This window comes from Lates calcarifer, linkage group LG11 (genome assembly GCF_001640805.2).
Source record: "Lates calcarifer isolate ASB-BC8 linkage group LG11, TLL_Latcal_v3, whole genome shotgun sequence".
Taxonomy (NCBI): Eukaryota; Metazoa; Chordata; class Actinopteri; family Centropomidae; genus Lates; species Lates calcarifer.
Genome location: NC_066843.1, coordinates 1744313 through 1760864, shown reverse-complemented (window position 1 = coordinate 1760864; position 16552 = coordinate 1744313). Strand labels below are relative to the sequence as shown.

The following is a 16552-nucleotide window of genomic DNA, read 5'->3' as shown; positions in this document are numbered from 1 at the left end:
CTTTCTGCATTTAAATTGCATGAATTTTCTATGAAAGCCACAGGCAAATCCAAAATGAAAGTTGCATTAATTGAGAGAGTTTAAATTACTTTTTGTGATGTAGCTTTTGTAATCTTCCTGTGCAACGAAAAATCATAGCTTTGATGGTGGTTATAGGTGATGAACGGTCAGTGAAGCTACAGTTTCTTATGTAGGACACAGAGTCAGTATGCCTTTTAACTCTCACCTAATCAGCCTTTTCCCATAATCCTTCCATGGGAAAAAAAGGAGGAACTACATCTACAGAGGAGGAAAGGATAGATAATTGTCTTGTTTACCTTGATTTAACATTGTGTGTCTGTGTCTGTGTGTTAAACCACAAGGGTTCAGTAAATTTGCCAAGGCCAGACAGAGGAGGAAGTGAGTCTCAGGGTTTTCATTCACTTCTGCTGACACATCGGCAACCAGAGGCTCGTTGGGCCTCGAGAGCCACTGATGTGTCACTTCACATTTCTAACAGTCAAAATCAATCTCTCATTTCGATTCAGCAATGTGGAAAACTAAAGAAAAAAAAAACCACCTATAGCAGCTAAACATGCCAGAAAATCATTAGAAGGAGACAAGAAACAGGAACAGCTAAAAGGAGGAGAAATATGAATTCAATTTTAAGCGTAAACAGGTGCTGTGGTGCATGTGATCCATGTTAAATCAGATCATAAAAATGCAAATAGTGAAGTTCTCACTCCAGGTGTTTATACTCCAACAACAAATCTAATATACTGTGGGATGTTTAACATATATATCTTCTCATTCTCCACATTTGCTCATCAGATTGTCGAAGCAAAGTGAGGCGCCAGACAATATCCTGGGCCTCACAAATGTAATATAACTTGGATTGCGACGGGCCAGTGCGATGCAGCTGTGGCATTAGGGCCAATGGGAGCTCTTTAAATGAGAGAGTGGCCGTAAACACCACGTCTACTTTCTCCCCTCGCCGGCATTACTAGCGGAGCTGATGACAAGTGCCGAGCAGCCCTCTAGTGCCTTTAATACAGCGAGAGCATTCTCCAGGGGAAATGCAATCTGTGTCCTCTGCACAGATCCACTGTCTGCACTTCCCCGCATGTGAGCCACTATCATATTATACTCCCCGCTCTTGAAATGGGAGAAGGAAATAGGAAATCGCCTCGGCCAGAGATGAACCAGGAACATAATCAAAAAATAGTGCGGCGCAAACGGCGCAGATCAGCCCGGCGTGCAGACCTCCCCTGGCTGAGCGCTAAACAATAAGCAGTGGGGATTGCTCTGGATTCTTGTGCCGTTGAGAAGAAAGTACGCCCCCTTTTTTCACCCTGCAGGCAACTATTGGCTTATAGCAGCTTATACGTTTAAGATGGGAGATAAGAACAGGGACGCTTCCCTCATGTGGTGATCCAGCATGCCTATATTGCCAATAAAAACAGCAGATCTGCACAGACAAAAGAAGCTCACAACATGAGGCGGAGTGTGTGAAACATTATTCAGTTGACCTTGCATACTGCTGGGGTGATTTTTCATCTGAGCCAGACAAAGAAACATAAAAAGGCACTGTTGACTTTTGGCAAGAGGCATAAAAGTGAATCCATTAAAGTGAGGAAAAATGTCAGAAATGCATTGTAAAGTATAAAACACACTTTTGCTGGATTGTTTTTGTTTGCATTCTGTGCACTGAGATAAATACAGGACAAAGCTCAATTCAAAGAGGAGACATAAAGAAACACACTGCACATGTTTCTGAAACAAACACACTCCTACACTTCTTTGACTGTTATTTTGCCTGCCTGAAAACAACAAAGACACTTGAGGCAGAGGATGGATGGTGAGTACGGTTTTGGATCTGTGTGTAGAGTCAAGTCTCTATGTGTGTTTGAAGTAAATGTGCCGGACACGTGTGCGTTTGTGTGTGAGAGACGAGGTGTGTGTGACAGCGTTAAGCCTGAGTGAGAGGTGAAAGGACTGCTGTACTCACAGTTGTGCTCTTGTTTCCCTGTGGTCTGTCGGCGTGTCAGAGTTTCATCCTCTCAGCGTCTCTCCCTGGGCTGGGCTTCCTCTTCCTCTTCTGACCAAAAGGTGTGAGGAGGAGGAGGAGGAGGAGGAGGTGGAGGTGGAGGAGGAGGGGATGCACGGATTGAACGCAAAGGAATGAAAACCAGAGTGAGAGAGAGAGAGAGAGAAAGAAGAGGAGGAGGAGGGAGTGTGAGTGAGTGAGAGAGAGAGAGGGAGAGAGAGAGAGCGCTGTGTATGGAGGGAGGGCGAGCGGTGGCCTGCGATTGGCCTGTCAGTCCGGGAGAGGGAGCGTCAGTCTCGGCGGTGTCAGGGCGGCGGGCTGCCTGCACCCCAGTTGGTCTGCCGGTGTCTCCGATTTAAACGCCTCAAGAGTCGGTCGCGCAGATTCCTACGGTGCACAACGCACAAGCTCGCTGGCTGCCTCACGACTCACACACTCTGCATCCACATCACACAGAGAGAGAGAGGGAGGGAGGGAGGGAGGGAGAGAGAGAGAGAGGGAGGGAGGGAGAGAGAGATTGAGGAAGGAGGAGGGAGGGATGATAGAGTGAGGCAGACAGATTCAGAGGGCCGATGACAGCTTCAAGCTGAAGCTTCTCCTTGGCTCCTCATCAATGACAGGTACTGAGGAACAAGAGACAGAGGGAGGCTCCCCCTCCCATTCACACGCCTCTACACACACACACACTCATGTACACACACAAATCACTCCTTCACATCCAACCACAACCACCTAACCCCCCCCCCAATCTCAATTACCATAGCCGCGGCAGATGTATTGGGCTTGTCAGTTCTCAAGCAAGGCTGTGGAGGAGATGTGGGCTAACTTATCTCATCTAATTTAACCAAGCTATAATCAGACAACACTGTGGAGCTCATTTATGGTCCGACTGGATGGAAGGTTTCAGAGGTGGTGGGGTGTGTGAGGGTGAGGATAAGGGGGGAGGACACGGAGGCAGATACAGACAAACTGCAATCAGCTCATCACAGGTCAGAGCAGCAGCCTAAAGGTTCAGATTAAAGTCATTTAGACAAACAAGGTTAAATCCCTGCAGAGTGTAGAAAACCAGCAGATAGAAGACAGCTGGAGATCAGCAATCAAGGAGGTGAAACACAGTTACACTCATTTAACTGTGCTTCGTAATGCTGTCGATACAATTTGACCAGTGTCGGCGAGCCAACGCCCTAAACGCTCCAAAAACGAGAATCAGCTCGAACAAGAGCTGCTGTCAAGGAGATTAGGCCTGACGTTTCCACAGTCGACGCCCAGTTTGCAGCCGAATGTCAAGCTCTCGTATTTTTTCCCTCATTAACCGTCGTGCCCGGTCAACAGCGGACCGACTCCAATCGGCTCCACACAAAGTCCCATGAATCCTATCTCCGTCCTCTTCACTCCACCAAATTCAATTAAAAAGAGAAATTGGCAATTAGATCACTGTTATGATCCTGTAACAATGATCTAATCTGTAATTCATTGGCTGGTGTTCCCCTGGGGTGGGGGCATGGGGGGTGGGGGGCTTGATGGAGTGGCTCGGAGACTCCTTGGCATTCACCTCAGCTCGGGCGGTGCACAAGGGCGCAGGTGGAGCCGTGGGACCCCGGTGCAACCGGAGGCCTCTATAGTGTCACCACCGGAGCCTCGGTTGGCCTGCGGCAAGAACACAACCTGTGACACACACTCATTTGTTTTGTTTTCATATGCATGAGAGCTCATTTTGCAGGTTGTACGTATAATATATGTGCACACACACACACAGAGGAACAGCTGATGTGCAAAAGGCAGAAATGTACACAAACACTCGCTCCTCTCGTGGGAGGAAAATTTTTACTCCTTAATTGAATTAAGTCAATTCCATTTGGTTAATGAAGGGGCGGGGGGTAGTTTGCCCTTTCAGCAGCTTCAGGCTAACAATCACATTGAGACAAGGGAGTTGGAGGTGGTTAGAGGAGGGTGGGGTCACAATCTCTAGACTGGAACCAGTGTCTTGTCAACACCTTTGTGACTGGAGTCATGCTACAGGAGCAGTGCTACAGCTCCACCATATGTGGACTGTCTGCAGCGCTTAGCATCAGCGCTCTGACCTGAAGCAGCAGCCATGTTTGTGTATTTGTTATTTAAAAGGCTTGTTACCTGGCAACATTTAATACATTAAAGGCTTTTTTTTATCTTATCATCCCTCTCGTGGTGCTTATATTTAGTCTGGGGATAAATGCAGTGTCCTTTGTAGCAGACACGCACACCTACACAGACACAGAGCCAGTGGCAACAGGAAAAGCAAACTGACTATCATATATAGGTGTATGTGGGCTTGTGACACACACATACACACAGAGGCATATGCACACAGGAACAGTGTGATTGCTCTGCTTCGCTCGTTTAGCACTTCTAAGGCAGAGATCCCCAGAGGCCACCCATCACATCCAGTTACTGTGGCACACAGACGCGACCAGGCCCCACCTGGCTGCTCTCACCTCAATCTGTAGGAGGCAGGAGGCAGTAGCACCATGTCGCTCTCTTTCTCACTCACACACATCACTCAAGATCAAAGATGTGGTCACACACACACACTGATACACTGATCTCTCTTATCAAAGATCACAAGGACTTTCCGCTGTACAGACTTTTGTACAAACTTCCCGTCACGCACCTAAACTTGTTACGAATTGCCTCCTCGTCTTAAATCACAAAAGTACATTGCTAGAACACGACTGTGTCGTAGTCACACACACTCAGACTTTGCACGGGAGGTGTGAAGACGCTCTGCCTGCAGTCCTGTAAGAGCAGACAGACTCAGAGTATTATCATCTCCATCCCAGCACCCATTTGAACTACTTTCATGTAATTAACATAAAATGAGTGAAACAGGTCATTAACAGATACTTTTAAAGAAGAGGACTAATGAGACAGCGCTGCTTTGACTGTTGAGTCATGCTGACGGCATCAGCTGCTGAGATAAAGATGTAATAGCTCGCTCAGAGTGGGGGGGGGGCAACACCAACAGATGCAAAAACAAAGATGGGAGGCAGATAGCTGGAGCGGGAGTATGCCGGGCAGGGTGAAACTGGGGGTAGGTGGAGAACGAGAGGGTAAAGGAGGTGGAGGAGGTCTGCTTGGTGATTAGTGATCTCCCGTGCTGGTTGAGCCTGACTTGTCACAGGTTGACATGGGATGCAATTATAGAGGGGAAGTTTCCCAGCCCCTCAGGCATGTGCCAGCCATGCTGTCAACGCCGGCTGATGTGTGGGCTCTTGGCACTGCCAAAGGTGTCACAGGCGCTTATGTGTGCTCAAAACTGCTACGCTCCCATTAAAATTGGCCTTAGCTTTCCCAGACGCACTGAATGATGACTGCGCGCGTGCGAGTGTCCGTGCACATGTGCTCAGTTACCTTTGTTTGAGTATTAGTTAAACCCTACTCCACTCTCAGCCTTCCCTCGGTCTCTCTTTCTTATTTCCTCTGAAGCTACAAGGTAAAGCCACAACACTTGTGATTCTGCTGGCTTCTCATGCTGTTCCCACATCTTCTCCTTTTCCCGTATCAGCCTGCATATGACTCTGCCAGCAGTGCGAGTAAGCTCTATAAGACCCAAGGCAAATTACCTCAGCGGGACGCTACACTTCTCTTCCCCTTGCTTCTTCCTCTTCCTCATCGTCTTCTCTTTTCCCCCTTCTCTGCATGTCACAAATCAAAGTGTGTACCTCAGCACTGGCTGCACGTAGTGGGAGAGCAGCTTAAAACAAATTCAATGTCCTCCACTGGCAGATTCATGTCTATCCTACAGTGTGAGAAAAAACTGCTCCACTAGTCCATTTCTTCGCTATGTGGGAAAAAAGAGAACATGTTCTTTTACCAAAGGACACAGATGGTCATCTGAACTTTTGTCCAACCTTTCTTTTTTTTTTTTATCATAACCTTTTTTTCAGAAAATTGATTTGTACAAAGACTTCCACACGACCATCTAGTGGCTTGAAAGCCATGCTCGTGAGCCATCAGGTGTGATTTTCCACTTCAGACAATTTTTTTAGGAGAGGAAATGGCCTGAAATTGGATCCTCTGGCAGCTTGCAGTTCCTCTAAACTAGCCTTGGGCAACACAATACCTAGATGCACCACTTCTTCTCTGCTGTCATTTCCAGAAAGATCCAAGTTCTACAGATGCTGCCACTAATCCTAAGAAAGGGGGCGGAGAGATGGCTCTGAGTCCTGATGCTCATCCTCACCTACGCACATCTGTGCACAATCACATACAAAGATAATTGTATAACATGTTTAGGGGAGGCTAGCTCTGGTTAAGAGAAGCCATGAAAGGTGTGCGACGGCAGCCTGTTAGCAGGCCTATAGGAGTCACTAGGGTCTGCTGCTGTGCCCTGTTAGCGTTGTTAGCAATAAGTGTAGTCAGCCAGCAGGACGTGTCCCTGTGTCCTCTACCTGAGGCCCCGCTGTGATCACACAGCAGGCGAGCATATGATGCTTCTTCGCCCCTCACAGTTCATAGCCCAACACCCCGACCAAGAGGGCCTGATTAAATCAGGGGAACAAGGGCTAATTAAATAGGGTCTGATCAGGAAGGAGTAAATTATTTAACACTGCCCACACATACTGATGTCTCGTCAGATCCTGAACTAGAGGCGTCTTTTTGTCGCTTTTGTCTCCTCTCTCTCTTTGTCTGCCTCGTCTCTTCTGCTGTTTTTACGACATTTGCACCACTTTCATCGTTCATCTCTTAAATGGTGCCATTCAGTAGCCAAGGCACAGTAGTGAAACAGTCACAGAAAGAAATGCAGGGCCAGGGCTGGTTGGAAGATAACATTGTGTGTTGATTAAAGACGTGGAGGGAGACACCTACAAGATCCCTGACAGAAATATCTGCCTGTGGAGAATTTTAACAATGGGACAAGTGAAAATGTTAACTGTTGGTTCCTTCTGCTTTCACACTGATATTTTTTATGACAGAAACCCCCCTCCTGCTCCTGCCTCACCCTAACCTATGCATTTTGAAATAAATAGCCCTTCCTGTTTTATTATACCCTTTAGAAACCTGTAGACTGTTAAGAGTGCTTTTTGCTGATGCTGTGATCCAAGCAGTACGACCAAAAGTTCACTGAGAAACTCATGTATTCATTCACTCAGCAGGGGATGGCATTTTCCATTTCTTTTGCTCAATGTTGTGGTCTTTTTCTGACAGCGGCGCTCTCTCTGGGCCAATTTCAGACTTTCTGATCACCCACTGCACCGTGCACATCTTTCAGCTGCTACAGGGTGCTAACTACAAAACCTAAAGCCCACAGGAAATCACTGACCCATGACAGTGTGGACTGGAGAAAAAAAATGTGCTTCATTGCCTTGTAAACACTGCGTTTTGCATTTACAATCTGTTGTCATGAAACAATTAACCTTGGGAAAAAGCTGCAAGCTACCACAGCATGGGAACATTTGAATGCAGCACTCCATATTCCCTATCATTACAAAGGCTTCTACCAAACAAACTGAATGAATCAATTAGTTTTCACAACACCAGGCCAACTGTAACTCTACAAAGAAAATCAGGAGTGATTGTGCAAAACTGTACAAACTTCTTAGTGGAAACTATTGCTGTTTTTAACAAAACAGCAGTGCATTAAAGAAACACAAAGGGCTGTGCAGGTGTGGGGCATGTTGCTTAAGGTACCAGCGAGATGAGGAAATGCCGCCCAGGAAGGCTATCGAGATTGAACACTGGATTTTACAACTCTTAATTGAAAGTTGTCAAATGGTTCATGCTCTGCTGCAGTGGTTGTGAAGTGAACAGTGGAGTTAGCTTGTTCACATTACGCAGTAATATACCAGGAACGCACAATTTGATTAACAAACACAACGCGCTGCCGGATGACGACACACTGCGTTGCAGCAAGAGCTGAGCCAAGTTCAACTTTTTGTTTTATCCCCAGGTGACCTGCAGGTTTTTGCTGGAGTCCTCTACATCTGCACCCCCCACAACGTGACAAAGTAGTAGCCTGATTGCCTGTCTGAGCAAGGCCTTACTGTGCTTACCTTTACTGTCTGCAGTGTCTTGCTGAGAAAACTGATGACCCAAAGAACACTGAGAAGTTTCTTTACAATTTTGTGGGCAAACTGGTGCAGGAGGGTGGTGTAGTTATTTAGTAATTATGTGGACTTGGGTTTCTTTGGCACCAATTCAACGCTCTGTTCTGTCCAGAAATGGGTGTTTCTGTAAGATTCACAAAAAGGAGAGAGAAGACCTGCACAGCACTGACTGTCATCACCACTGCCTCTATGCCACTGGGACTCGAGGCTTTGCCTAGTTTGCATTTTTTCAGGTGACAGCGTACATCCTCCTGGATAAAGTGTGTAGGGCTCCATGGTCAGAGCAGTTCTTCATACTTGTCTGAACAGCTGAAGGTGCTGAAACATGCATGTTAAGTTTTCAAGTCTTTAGGAAAACTTGCAGGGCCAGTTATTGTGGGGTCATCACTGTTTTGGAATAATATTATATTTGTGGGCCTATTTTTAGGTATTCAAAATAGAACAGTAATTATGAGAAAACTCCAGGCTCATTCCCTGGAGACCTGCTGGCTTCTTCTGGGTTTCATTAAAGATGTCGAGGTTTAACATTGGTCTAAAGTAGAACAGAAAATGATGGAGATGAGTGAAAACTCAATAACACTGGTATTTTCTTTTAATTATCTTGATGTTCATCATGGTCGAAACCAAGTCCCCAGACTGTGATATTCAAAATTAGAACTGGAGTAACGTTGTCATGGAAACACAAATCAGCAATACATGTGGAGCCTTGACATATCACCAAGTAAAGAGGGTCCAGGTACATGAAGAGCATCTTTTAACAGCGTCTGAAAGTCAGCATTACTTTAATTATTAATGGGTTTTGTAGCAGCCAAATGAATAACTCAGTTTGCAGTAAAACATCATGACACAAAACTGTATAAAAAAACTCTGAACAAAGGTGTGCAATTGCTTTTTAATGTGCTTTTCGCTCTCTGTGCTTTAATGCACCCGAGGCTCTATAGGCTGTGTTGTGTCTGTGCATAATCTAGGGCATATTCATTATGAAAACAACACTTTACTCCAGTGGCAAAATGATGTTGACCTTTGCGAAATCGAATACTAGCAAACCGTGTCTCATTGTTCAAAGATAATAGCTGGGCAACATCCCTTATAAGGCAGATGATGTTGCTGGCATGCTGAGTGCCAGCCTCACTACTGGGTGGGTGTCGGACTGCTGATGACTCATTCTTCATCCCCTTTAGAGAGACCTGGGTGACAGGTTTCTGTTTTAGGTGCTGTAACAAAGTGTTTCCTGTCATCTGTGAATTTTGTTTCATTTAGATAAATGATTGAGCAAAAATCTCCTTTTGTCTTTGCAACGCCTACCTGAGGTTTACTCAGCACAGCATGTAAAAGAGGAGGAGGAGGAAGCGAGAGACAGAGAAAGGGAGAATTAGAATGAGAGTGAAAAAGAGGGGGAGACAGTGGGCCAGCCACCCTAAAGAAGCCTCGTTCATTCCCCAGGGAAATTGCATCACATATTGATCCATGTTCCCTGCATCTAATGGACACAGAGGGTGGAATTGCTGGTGGCAATTGGGAAATAGCTATGAGAGTAACAAGGAGTCATTAAGGCATAAAACCCAGGTTAGTCACCTGAGGACCTTTCACCTGCCTTCACACAGTCCTCTCAGTGCAGGCTGCCTCAACAGCCACATATACCGAGGAGTTGCAGGTTCACAGGCTCAGACGAGCATTTGTCTCCATTACAGCTCTTACACTGGCAAATAAACAGGGGAGACAGACAATCATTCTACATTACATCCATGACTATAGCACTTTACATTTTCTATCAGCGTAACAGACTCCCTGGGCCATCTCACAATCCTCACATTCATTTTTTACTGCCTCTCGCACATTCTGCTACTCATGTGCACAGATGGAGCTTTTACCAGGCAGGGATTTCCACTACTGCTATAACATTTATGGCCCATTCTCCAAGGCAAAAACACCAAGATCCAAAACAAGGTCTGGTTCCTAACCCAGATCTGTCATGCCATCAGTGTTTGTCGTGCTACTTCAAAACAAAACAACAGAACGCAAAACACAGCCGTCAGTATCCAGCCTGCACCCGTTCTTTCCCCTTCCAGCTCAATGTCCGATCCGTTTACAGAAAGGGCAGCGGCTACATTTCAGCCCGCTGCGGCTTAGTTTTTTCCTCAACAAACAACAAATGTATTCAAAAGGGTTTTTCATCCCCGTGCTAAAGCAGCAAAAACAAAATTGAAGGCTGAAGAAAGACAAAGGCAAGACCAGAGCAGCCTGTAGAGAGGGAATCTGTGATTATCATTAGAGTAGAAGGAAGTGGGAGGACCAGCTTCACAGTCATTTTAGTTTGTGGGTCTCTCAGTTTGATGCAAAACCTTAGGGCTGCACAAAAGGAAGGCTGTTCATTTTTTGTCCGGCTTTTTTCACACCTAAACAGGCAAAACTAATAATTTTAACAATGTATTTTCTAAACTTAATTATGTTCCTTTTAGCTGCCAATGCACAACAAAAGGACTCAGCGCCCTGCACAATTTCAATTTGATTTTTAATCAATTTTTATGGCTTTTTTCACCTAATAACAACTCTTAACTATCTGTATTGTAATTCAAATCCTTCATTATTCTTAGAGGCGTGTGGACAATTTCACACATATCAGGCACTTACCTGCATGTAAATTATTGATCACCTTTCAACCCCTAAAAAAATGAATCGACTCAGTGCATGTAAATAAGGTGCTACACTTAGCCGAGGTGTCAGACTGGCGGTGATTTTGATTTGGTACCATTTGGATATTAAGTGCAGTGGATATTGAGTGCTGTTACAGCCAGGGACAGGCAGCATCAATCTCTGTCAGAGAGGTGGAAATCTGTCTGCAGACAGCAGCAGCAGCAGCTGGGAAGGAGCCACAAGAGCCAACGCCAGCTGCATAAAAACTGGAATCCCACAAGTGTTCCACACAATGAACTGTATAGAAGCTTAGATATAGTATCTCATCTTGGTCACGTATAGTGAACTGCATACAAGCTAAGCTATAGTATCTCATCTTAGCTCTTGGGCGCTCACAAGATGCCAGTGATTGTAGCAGGCTGCAAACAGATTCAGCTCAATTTATAACATATCAAGTATCAAGTGTCATTTTAAGACCTCTCAGGATGGGTGTCACACACACGTATTTCAACATCATCAGCTGCAGCATGTGTGCTGAATGCTGTTTTGTGCATATTTGTTGAAGATCTACATTGCTCCAGCTCTATTCTGGCACTGCTAGTTTTGGCTGCGAGCTGCCTCTCACGGGATCCCCCCCTAAAAAGTTACCTGATGAGCCACCGTCCTCACAGGAAACAAGAGTAGGGGAGGAGTGGGGGGGTGGAAACAGAGACAGAGAGAAAGAGAAAGCTCTCATTATTTCTCCCTAATTGCCCACGAGTGACCCTCCTGATTCCCCCCTCTGCAACCAGGTACGGTGCCTCATTACAGGCAGCCTCCTCAGTTCTCCCAGGAGGAACTCATGAAAAGGCCATGAAAGGCCTCGTCTGACAGGGGCCAGCCAGACTGGACCAATTAACAGGGTTTTTCTGTGCTCTGACTCGCCACACTGCAGTTTGCAACTCATCTATGGTGCGAGACTTCGCAGACGTCCTAGGTCAGGTTGGGATGGTTTGTTCGGAGGGTAGAGGGGCAAAGAGATGAGGGCAGCGCCATCTAACCAGTGCTTCTGTTCCATTTACATATCACACCTCCTTTCTCTTACAGTCTGTTTTAGGAAAATAAAAACAGAGCTGACTGTAAAAAGATGGGTTTTTAATTTTGATTAGCTTTGAGAAGGAAAATTAACTGAACATTAATTAAAGTTGAGAGTAAAACCATTTACATTTTCTATTCAGGGCAAAAAAAAAAAGTTGATTAATTTTGGATAACTACTCAAACTGCGACAGGCCATTGAAACTTTAAAATATAGATGTTTTGTGGTGCTCGAGCATCACTGCTCTATGAAGGCTAAATGTAATTGTCTCTCAGCTTCCCAGAGCCAGGTGACTTAGTGTGTGTCTGAATAAATGACCCAGTCAAGGTGAGCTCCCTGTGTCAAGCCAGGAGCATCAAAGACAAACCACGCAACCTTGCCAGAGGACCCGTTTTCCTTTCACCTGGAGAACTCCATTTTCACTCTCCAAGGCTTGATGCATTCAAGCCCATCCTGATCGTTGTAATGACTGGTCAAAAAAGGAGAAAAAAAAGAGTCATTCAGAGAGCCTTCTGTCTATTAGTGACATGAAAGACAAGACTTTCAAAGAGCATTCTCCTTCCTCTTCAGGTCTGAAAGACACACACATTCTCCTCAAGGTCACATTAGTTTCCACTGGAGTGATTCAAAGCAAAAATCACCTGAACGTAAACAACGCTGCCTGATGGAGTGGAGGACAATGACGGGGGCTGACGACAATGATACCACCCTGCAAGAGAGTCTATGACAGTTGCAGCGACGGCGTATTTGGGCAGAGGAAAAGGGGAGTGAGGGCTGTGAGGGGTGGGGCTGGATGGAAGAGGGGCACTGATTGGTTTGCCATCTCATGGGGTGCATGTTTGCCTGCAGGGAAAGGTCACGGGAGGGAACAGGAGTAACGAGGTGTGAAGGGAAGGCACTGTCCTCGGCTCCTGGGCCCTGAGAGACAGCCCCAGCGAGGTGTTAATGCACATGCTGCAGCCTCCCAGGTTCTGTTTATTACACCTTTCGAGGGAAGCCGGCCTGGAGTTTCACCATCAGTCAATACGGCTGAAAACATGCTAATCAGAAGCACCAACTGGCAGCAAATCCGACTCCCAGGCCCACTAACAGATGAAGAGGAGATGTGGAAAAGCTCGGCGGTGGTTTTTTTAATATTAGCGTGTACACTTCATACTGCGAACGACATCTCTTTACTCAGAGAGAAGGGGTTAAAGGGTTAAACTGCTGAAAAGGATGCAAGCACCATGTGTTATTTTTGTTCTTTTTCTCAGTAACTGGCCATGTCAAAAATGCAGCTCACTTCTCTCTGAACCTGTCCACTCATCTGTCGAGGTCTAACCTTCGAGCCCATAGCATGAGCTGCCATCTGACCTGTTAACAACTGCTCAGCTCACATCCTTACAGATTCATCATGCTGCATTTTAAAACCAGCATGCCCTTATTGTTAAATTACATGGGATATCTTGGTATATTTACTGAAAACAAAGAGATTAGTAGAGACAATTAGTAGGTTTTTATCTCCCACTGGTGGTGTTGTTAATGGTTATGTTTCTCAGAATCAGGACTACATTTCCCATGAAACTTAATTCCTGCCAGAAAGAGGATCTTGGCAAGCAGTGCTCCGTTTGTGTTTTGTTGGTTTTTGTCTCAGTGTTTTCCTCTACAGTAATGAGGAGAAGAGATTTTTCACAAATTACAGGGAGAAGTGAAACAACAGTCTCTGAAGTAGCTTCAAAATTAGATTTTTTGTACAGGAATCAATGACGAGTCTGCGTTGTTTTGGAAGTCAGTGTGTACTTCTACACTTTATATGGTATCACAATTCTTTATCAGGACGTGTTGCATGTTATCAGGACATTAGTTTGATACCTTCTTAGTTTCACATTGCAGATCCTCACTGAAACTATTGTTTGTTTTGTTTGTCTGATGTGTTTTCAGTCACATTATCTCATCAGTATCAGTATTTTATCCACAGAGAAATTCTAGAGAATGTGGATAATGAACATTTGGGTTTTATCTTTGTCGAATTTATTACTTGAATTCTTAATTTCTAAAACGGTGCAGGTGTTGCAGGTTTGTGTGTCCATTCAGACGACATTCATTTGGTTCCAAGTGGATCATTTTTTTCCTTTGTCTGTTCAAGTAAATACCCGGCTAACTGAGAAATATGGACGTCATATGAAAAAGGAAACTTTCTATTAATAACTGGCAGTGATGGTTGAACAGTCTGTGTCAGCCTTGTTTTATTTTCAGCCAACACGTCTGCTTTTGTATTTATCAGCTGAGATGAATTTGAACTTTGTACACGTCTGTTTTTTATGTCTTGTTAACGTTATTGCTTTCAGTGGTGTTCTGTGCTGAATAACTATGTAATTAATAACTGGCATATTCAGTAATATAATTATGATCATGTTTCCAGTAACCTACATGTGGTCTATTGTGTATTATTATAATTATATTTCAATATTATCACAGCCAGGACACAATGATTTTCAACTAATCTGCATGTTTGTAAAGCAGGTGCAGTGATTTACAAACGTAAAAATTCATATATTGACTTAATATAAAGAATAAACCAATGAACATTCGATCCTTATGTAAAAGAAAATGTGCGTTTCAAAAAGGCAAAGTCATAACAAAATGACCTTAACACAACCTGACATGCTACAACCCTTGTTTTGTTTCCAGAACGGTCCCTGCAGCCGCAGCAAAACTGCTGTCTCTCCATGAACTCAACCTGAGAGAGGACCACATGGGAGGCCGACCCTCATTATGTATAAAATATCATTAATTAACTTTATTGAATGAGTCACAGTATGGTTTCCACCACATAGTTCCCTCAGGGTCCCTTGCCCAAGACCCCACCTTGCCCTGTTCGGAGCCAGTGAGCCAGCATCCTTCACATCAGCCCGTTCTCTAAGCCGAGGCTGGTTCTAGGTGACTTTTCTCCCCTCTTGTCATTGCTTAGAAAGCTGCCAGTAATTTATAATGTTGTGACAGTCAAATAAACAGGGCTGCTGCTTGCTGGAGTGAAAAGTCCTGTATTAAAGGGAATCAAAACAGCTCCAAATGGTGCCTTGAATGGAAATAATCTTGGTGTAAGATCTGTTCGGGGCTGGCTAATTTAAATTTGTTCAGGGTGACAGCTTACTGCAAGAGGGACATAATGAAGTCCATTATCATCAGTGGTGCAAATTCTAAAGAACGATAACTCTCATTATCAGCGCTTTCCTGTATACGAAGGAAATATGTTCATCCATTATGAAATGTGCTGAGAATGACAACATGGAGCAAACATAAGACGATGTAAGCTGTGACTCGCCTCTGGGAAAAAAAATGGGATGGAGCTCGCTGGAGAGTGGAGAGTGGACAAGTCTCTTTTTTTTGTACAATGCCTTCACTTGCTTTATTTATGGATGAGGTGATGGTGATTTTCACTGCACACGAGAAGCCCATGTATTGGATTTTAACACAGTCAAGACTGTAATAGGTTGATAATTTTGATATCGCACAATGCTGTACGCAGTGGTATGCAACAGCAAGACAGCCTGTGCTTTTATTTACAGTGCCTTTTCTTGTGGTAATCTGACATCTGGTAGACCATGCCAGACCTTGAACAGTGTCTTCCCAGGCATTATCTCATAAAAACAGAGCCTTGATAATGCTGTTCCATTAGACAAGCAGCGGAAATAACAATAAGTCATTTTGGCCAGAATTAATTGATAAACAGGGAAATGAGGGAAGTCTCCAGATCTGTAACCCACGATAACCACGGCTTTGCTAAACTTAGGAAGACAGGACTTCAAGCTGTTTCAAAAATATATTCACTTCAAAGAGTATAAAAATATGTTTGGTGCCAGGATAATCATCAAAAGTAAGTTCAGTGCCAGCAAAAAGTGTTGCTGAATGAGCTGGAGTGGAGGAAATGGGAAAGCCAGGTGCTTGGGGGGGGGGGAGTCACACACACATACTAATGCGCCATTAAAAGTCAAGAGCACACATTCAGGAACAAGAGACTGAATCAAACACAAAGCGATGCGCTAATAATTAAGAAACACTGATTTGGAAATATTTTCAGCTCTAAAATAACGAATGTGTTTATGGTCACGGTTCAGTGCCGCTGCAGCCTAAACCTTATGTCCATGTAGAGCAACTGCAGCCACTGAAATGTCACATCTAAATTTTTCATGCAGCAGGACTGAAACAATAACAAGTCAAACTAAACCAGTAAGACTGGCATTCTACCTCAGCCAAACAAAAAAAAAAGTTTAAAGCAGTAAGAGAAAAACTCACTTTCTGAATTCTGAATTACTTTAAGCAAAACTTCATGAAACAATAAAAAGCTATGTATCAAACGTCAGTTGTCTAACACTCACGCCAAGCTTTGTTCCCATCATAACTAACCTGGCCACTGGATAACAATAATAATAAAGACGTAAGTGTGGGTCATAACAAACTGCTGCACAGACGACCTGACGCCTCGTTCTTTATGGGAAGACAGTCTCATTTACTCTGTACAACACCAAGAGGAGTCTCTGCCGGCTGCTGCTAGACAGGAAACAGTGCTAGCACATAACCCACGGACATATTATGGATACTGGACTCAGATGACGCACATGCGTATCATCATAAACGCTGCCATTGCATCTCGTTGGGATGACATTTTCTGGGGTCTGGGAAATGTTTTTGCAGCATCACGAGTGGCTACTGGGCCAAACTGATCCTTTAAGGGTTTTCATGAGTATAAAATCA

General features: G+C 44.5%; 1 protein-coding gene across 1 annotated transcript in view; it reads right to left on the bottom strand.

Annotated features, from left to right (window-relative positions):
- The window catches only part of LOC108874404 (RNA binding protein fox-1 homolog 3), a 344196-nt gene extending 341728 nt beyond the window's left edge, over positions 1-2468 (bottom strand). Inside the window, exon 1 of the mRNA XM_051074169.1 lies at positions 1988-2468. The gene's annotated coding sequence lies outside the window, so the exon portion shown is untranslated. The remainder of the gene's footprint in view (positions 1-1987) is intronic.
- Positions 2469-16552: the final 14084 nt, after the last annotated feature.